Consider the following 6,867-nt stretch of genomic DNA (forward strand, 5'->3'; position numbering starts at 1 on the left):
TTCTATTAGTAATGGGCATGAGAAGTGAAATTACTGAGCTTTCTCTGGAAGTAACAATTACAAGGATCACTTTCATTTTGAAAAGTTTGAATACAGGTCAAATGAATACAAAGATGCCTCCTTCAAACTTGGCACTCTCAGAAGAGTCTGAAGCTGTCATCTCTGAGGTGTCCATAATTAGGGCAAACTGGCATAAAGCTGGATGTGTGCTGCATATCAGTAGGCATTTTGGAATCCTAAAGGATACATTTGACATTATATTGTGTAAAAAAAGGACATTTTTTAGTGCCTTTGCTTAATATAACTTGAAGAAATTTCCATAACAATACACAGAATGCTTTTTCATTTTTAGTAAGACAGAGAATTCCAAATGAATGAAGGAATTTTATTTCATTTGTGCATCATATTTTATTTTACAGTGTCCCAGTAGTAGACATTTAAATTATTTCTGATATTTTTATATTAGCCAACTATCACAAAGAATAACTTTGTATTAGAATCATTTTATGCTGGTCTGAGGATATTTCAAAGATAAAATCCCTACAAGTAGAATTATTAGGTCAAAGTTATATATATTTGTAATTTTGGTAGATATTGTCTTATTCTCCTTCACAAAAGTGTTATCAGCCAATACTCCCCCTAAGCATTTGCCCAGAATAGACTTCCTAGCACTATGTCTCATAAAACTTTAGGATGTTTGTTATATAAGTAAAAAATGGTATTTTAATGTCATTTTAACTTGTTCAGAGGGGGTGTGGATGTAGCTCAGCAGTGCTGTGTTTGCCTGGCAAAAGCAAGGTCATGAGTTTGATTTCCAGTACTAGGAAAAAAGAATTTTACAGTAGTTCCCTTTGTAGAGTAAGATTTATGTGTTTAAGATGATTTATATTTATCTTTGCTTCCCTTTATTTTTAACTTTTATAATAATCATTTTTATTTAGATACATTTTTTGTGTACAACATAAAATTGGCTTTACTTTGTATTCAGTCTTTTAAAAAATATTTACATTTAGTTTCTTTATATTTATTTATTTTTGGTACTGGGGATTGAACTCAGGACCTTGTGCTTGCGAGGCAGGTGGCGATAACACTGAACATAATCCCCAGCTCCCTTTAGACTTATTGATAAGTGCACTTATTCATCATAGTTTATTTTGTTTTCTCTTTTTTTTGTACTGGGGATCGAACTCGGGACCTTGCACGTGTGAAGCAGACAGCGGAACCACTGAGCTAAATCCCCAGCCCTTAGTTTTCTTTCTTTTTAAATGGCTTTTTTTTTTTGGTATGGGGTGGGGGGTTGGAAATGGAACTCAGGATGTCCTGCTTGACAGGCAGGCACTGTGCCACTGAGCTAAATGCCCAGCTCTTATTAATATGAGAAAATGGAAAAATAGGAACAAAATCTTTGTAAATAGGGAGGACTGGAGGGGTTGAAGGGAGGGCTGGGCAAGGGTGAAAAATAAGAACCAAGAGAGACTATGTAAAGGTGCAAATTTCCAATGATGAATGTCATTATATTGTATACCTAAAATGTACCAATGATTAGAATGAATAATTGATAACGCAAAACAGGAAGAAAAGGTCCAAAGGGGTAGGGGTAGTGGGAGGGGCAGGAGAAAGGAAAGAAGGGAAAGGAAAAATGCTGAGAAATGGAAAAAATGGAATTAAAGTCTTTGTAAATAGGGAAGGGTGGAGGGGGTGAAGGGAGGGCTAGGAATGGGGAAAAAATAAGAACCGAGATGCATCATGTAAAGGTACAATTCCCAGTGCGAAATGTAATTGTGTTGTATACCTACAATGTACCAATAAAAGAATTTAATAAAAAAAAAGTCTTTATATTTTATTTTTTTTTTTTGGCTCAACTTTTTAATATAAAAAATTCACTGATGTACAAAAATGTGAAAGTGTTGACAATGACAACATATGAAATCATGTGACTGAAAGTACCCTCAAGTGCACTCCATGATGCACATGCATCCGCCCGCACATATTCTGGTGTGGAAACAAAACTAATGCAAGCCAGTGGTATGAAGAAGTGCCGATATATGTGCTCTCCACTCCACCAATCACAGACCAGTATCTACACTGAACAGTCAGTAACAAAAAGTACAGCATCTTCCCAGAACAGCAAGGCATTCTTCTTACTCACGATGGACCAGTACGAACATACCCAACAAAAAAAGTACGGCATACTTAAATTTAGGGTAGTCATTCATGAGGATTGTCACAATTCCAATATAAGGAACAAATCCCCGGGCTCTCCCCAAGACATCTTTTTTCTCTAGCCAATGTTGTTCTTGTCTATAGAGGCCTGGATCATCAACAGCGTTATTATCTCCTTTGGTCAAAAACTTGATATGCCCGTTTTGCTTTTCATGAATCTTCAAGACTCAGTGAACCATAGGAATCTCTCTTCCTTCTATCCTAAAAACAACAATTTCCCCCACTCGTATGGGATCTTTAACTGGATTTGTTAGGAAGAGAAGGTCTCCTCTGTGAAACGCAGGTTCCATGCTGTTGCTGAGCACCACTACAATTGGACTTTCACTTCCAGTTATTACTATTAACCCCTTCCAGATCATTAGTGCCGAGGAGACAATCATTCCAAAATTTAGGACTTGATAATACAGCTGCCTCTTGTTCATCCGCTCCACATCGTCCAAAAAGTCTAGAAAGAGCGTGGCGAGGCCAGCGAGAGAGACGCACGCAGGAGAAAGGGTACAACACACCTTCAAGCGGAAGGGGAGGCGGACGGGACCGGCTCTCTGCGGACGAGACCGGCTCTCTGCGGACGAGACCCCACGGCCGCACTTCCGCTTCCTTTATACTTTATTATATATGTTTGTATTGATATTGATATTTAGGAAGATTTATATTTTTTTCTAGTAGCTATCTTTATAGCTGTAACTTTGTAGAATACTCTTAATGTTCTACTTAGTATCCTAGTATAAGAAATGATTCAGTTAGCACATTCCCTCTTTTTCCCCCCTCTTCTTTTCCAATTTTCAATTTTAGTCAATTGTATTATGATTTTTTGGTGATTATCTTTGTATCAATAAATATGATTGTAATTATGTAACATGAATTAACAGTTTTAAATGATACTGTTTAGCCCTGAGTTACTATAAATGAAGAAATAGATATCCTCAATCTTTTTCCACTTGTTTTTTCCCTCATCCTTTATCTTTTTGAAATATGTTTTTCTAAGTTAATAAGTTGCCCAGGTTTGGCTTGAATTTGCGATCCTACTTCCTCAGCCTCCCAGAGTGCTGAGATTATAGGCATGCACCACCAAGACTTTTTGGTTCTAGAACTACTTTACTTTTATTTGTAATGGATTTTCTTTTTACATGACAGCATTGAAGGAGATTGGATTTTCCTGGATAGTCCTGGAGGATAATTGATAAAAGTTCTCTTTGGGCTAGGCACCAGATAAATACTTTTTCTGTTGGCCACAACTGCGATGACTTATTTTTGTGTGTCTCCGTTTAGTTTTTCCCCATCCTCTGCTGCTTAGAATCAAACTGAGCCTAGGGAACTTCTTTGCTCCAACTAACAAAAGATACAGCTTTGTATCTGCTTGGTCCAAGATGTTAAGGGAGTGTTTAATGCTGACTCTTTCTGATAGCTGATATTATGAATTTTCCTCTTGTGCGTTTGTCTACATAATGTTTCTCCTGCCACCCTGGGTTGCCATCGTCCTCAGCGGTCCATGTGCTCACTTGTGCCAGATCCTGTCAACTTTTGGCAGCTATTTTCACTCATTTTGGAATATACAGATGCTAGCTGAATTCTGGTTTTGCTGAAAATGCTGTTTATATTTTTATTTCCTGCTTTCCTTGTAGCTTTTTCGGCAATTTCCAGGAGCTGGATAAAATGTTGGCTTTAAGATGATCAAATCTGATGGCCAAAATCAACTTCTTTAAAAGTAAATTTTAGGCACTTCCTTCTTTTTTTTTATTAAAGTGGCTTTTAGAGGTCAGTATGCATACTGGAAAGATAAACAAAATGAATCAGGCATTGAGGCACATGCCTATAATTCCAGCTTTCTGGGATGCTGAGGCAGGAGTATTGCAAGTTTTAGCCCACCTGGGCAACTTAGTGACTCTGCAAGATCCTGTATTAAAATTTTAAAAATAAATTAAAAGGGCTGAGGATATGACTCAGTGCAAAGGCCCTGGGTTCAGCCCCTAACACCACACACACACGCACACACACACACACACACACACACAGAGAAATACAAAATATAGACTCAATATATCATTCTCAAGAGTTGATGTGAAGGATTTATGCGTGGGCCCAAAAGATCTGCATTTTCAATAGGACAACTCCCTTTGGTTCTGATGCCAGTCATATGCAGACCAATTTTCTATTGAAGAAAACTTTGTATTGAAGTATACTGTACATTCAGAAAAATACAATCATAGGTGAACAACTCACTTTTTTAAATTAAGAGAATACAATTGTGTAATCATCACCCAAATCAAGAAATAAAACATTGCAAGCTGCCTATAATTTCCCTGTTGGTCCCCGCACTTTTGTTATTCCCTCAAAAAGAAAAACAATCATCACGTCTCTGTCACTAGTTTTGCCTGGTTTTTTTTTTTTATATAACTGGAATCAGATAGAAAGTGCTCTTTATGTCTACCTAATAAAATGCACTGTTTGATACCAAGTGGGCTCAGTAGATTAATTGAGCACTTTTTTCAAAAGGCATCTTGTTCTTCACTGTTCTGTTGTGTCATCTTTGTCATAAATGCATGGGTCTGTTTGTGTAATCTCTTTGTTTCATTGGTGTATTCTCCTTGACCCTGGAAAGGTCAATACTCACTGCTTTAATTATTGTACCTTTAGAGTAAATCTTGATGCCTGGTTGTGTGGATCTTCTGGCTATTTCTTCAAGATTATAGGCCATTTTTAGTCCTTGTAGAAATTTTAGAATCAGGGCTGACTAGGGTATAGCAACAAGAGATTACATTCTGAACCATGGGGCAGGGAAAACAGGTGCCCTGAAGTGGGTCAACAGAGAAAGCCAAACACAAAAGAGTCAAAGGAAAGAGAAACTAAGTGAACCAAAACCCATTGTCAGGGGAATCCGGGAGGGAAAGCGGGACCACTATGGGTGGCAGCATCCTTTACACCCCTGGCCTGGCATACACGCCGGCCTGGGAGAGGATTTGGACTGAGCCAGGGCTTCAGTGGCAGCCTGGCTGATGGAATAGGTGTAGGATCACTCTCACCTCCCTTCTGGGCAGAGGGTCATGTGAGGGAGACACTAGCAAGCCAGGGCTTCGGAGAACCTGAAAGCTGAAAGGTGGCATCTGAGGCAACACTGGCAGTGGGCATCAGGAATTTGAAAACAACGATGCCACTCTGATTAGGAATCTAAATCAGAGTGCTGATAGCTCTGTGGCCCAGGAACTATGCGAGGGCGAGTGAGAAGTTTCCAGGAGTGGTTAGACCCTGAAGAAAGGAGAGGCTAAACTGATCCAGAAATAGTTGCCCACTCCTTCCTCATACACTGGGAACACTGTGCTTGCAGGACAAACTGTGTGCTGCCCATACCCACACACAGGTGCCCACAGGGGAGACCCTCACACACTTGCTGGGAACGGCTGAAGCCAAGGAGCCCTGGGACAGTACCAAGTTGACTTAGACAGCAACACTCTTGGGAGAGCAACCAAAAAAGAGAGCCGACAGAGAAACAGAGTGGCACCCTGGTCAGAGGGAGTATGCAGATGCACTCGCTGAAAAGCTTGTGGAAAAAAACCCCACAGAGGTGACCACAGGATTTGGCCTGCCGTGAAAGGAGCTGGAGTGAGAAGTACCTGCTGGAAATCAACAGAGAACTTGGAGCTGGGTCAGTATCACCATATTCTCCCTGCCCAGATCAACTAAGGTGGTTGAATCTGGGGACAAAAAGGCCTGCAGTTAGCCATGCTCACAGCACTGACTGCATCCAGAAGCCTGCTTCAGACAGGCACCTGGTTTGCAGGCTGCCTCACTTGCTCTTTGGCAGTCAATTAAACAAACCATAGTGGGAGTGGGAACTTGCTCAGAGACCTACAATCGAACTCAGACTGCTGAGTAAAGGAGGGTGGGAGGAAAACAGTTTTGTACTCTTGCAACCATGAGAAGGGTTTAATTTTTATTTATTTATTTTTTCATTGTTTCTTCTGTTTTTATTATATATATATATTAAATTTATCATTTCTTTTTTCCTTTTCTCTTTTCGCTTTTATTCCCCCTCACTTTTATCCTCTCTTTCTCTTTTTCTTATCCCCTTATCTTCTTATCTTTCTTCTCCTTTACACATTTAGCCTGGCATATATATATATATATATATATATATATATATAATACTTGTAGTTACATATTAAAAAGAGAATAAGAAGTAGCCAGTGCTTTAACTTAAATTGTTCCTTTCAAGGGAATGTCAGGGTAATTCTTACCAAAACTGTGAATAGATGATCAAAAAATAAACTACCAACATATTGACAGGGTCTGACAATCTTAGTTTCCCTTAAACTCTACCTACACTTTCCTTCCTCTCATTCCTCCTCCCATACCTGCAAGTTTCCTGTCAAACTCCCTTAACACTAGCCCTTCACTCCAGCTATAAAAATAATTCCAACAGAGTCTGACTTTTATTTTTCACCTATTGACAATTCTCTTCTCTCTTTCTTCTTACTTACTTATCCCCTTCTTCCCCCCCCCCCACATGGCAATCTAACCCTTGATAGCAATATAGTTTAGTTCATAAAGGGCAATGATAAAAGGGTGAAATTGTTAAAACAAGTTTTAATTTATATGGTCAATATATAGTTGGATCTGTTGACATTGTTAGAACCTGAAGGAATTCTT

General features: G+C 39.0%; 1 pseudogene; it reads right to left on the reverse strand.

Moving 5' to 3' along the window:
* Window positions 1-2,045: 2,045 nt before the first annotated feature.
* LOC101723901 (signal peptidase complex catalytic subunit SEC11A pseudogene) lies at window positions 2,046-2,689 on the reverse strand (annotated as a pseudogene).
* Between the last annotated feature and the right edge of the window lie 4,178 nt (window positions 2,690-6,867).

This window comes from Heterocephalus glaber, unplaced genomic scaffold (genome assembly GCF_053883595.1).
Source record: "Heterocephalus glaber isolate CG9 unplaced genomic scaffold, H.glaber_assembly_v1.0 deba00000809, whole genome shotgun sequence".
NCBI lineage: Eukaryota > Metazoa > Chordata > Mammalia > Rodentia > Bathyergidae > Heterocephalus > Heterocephalus glaber.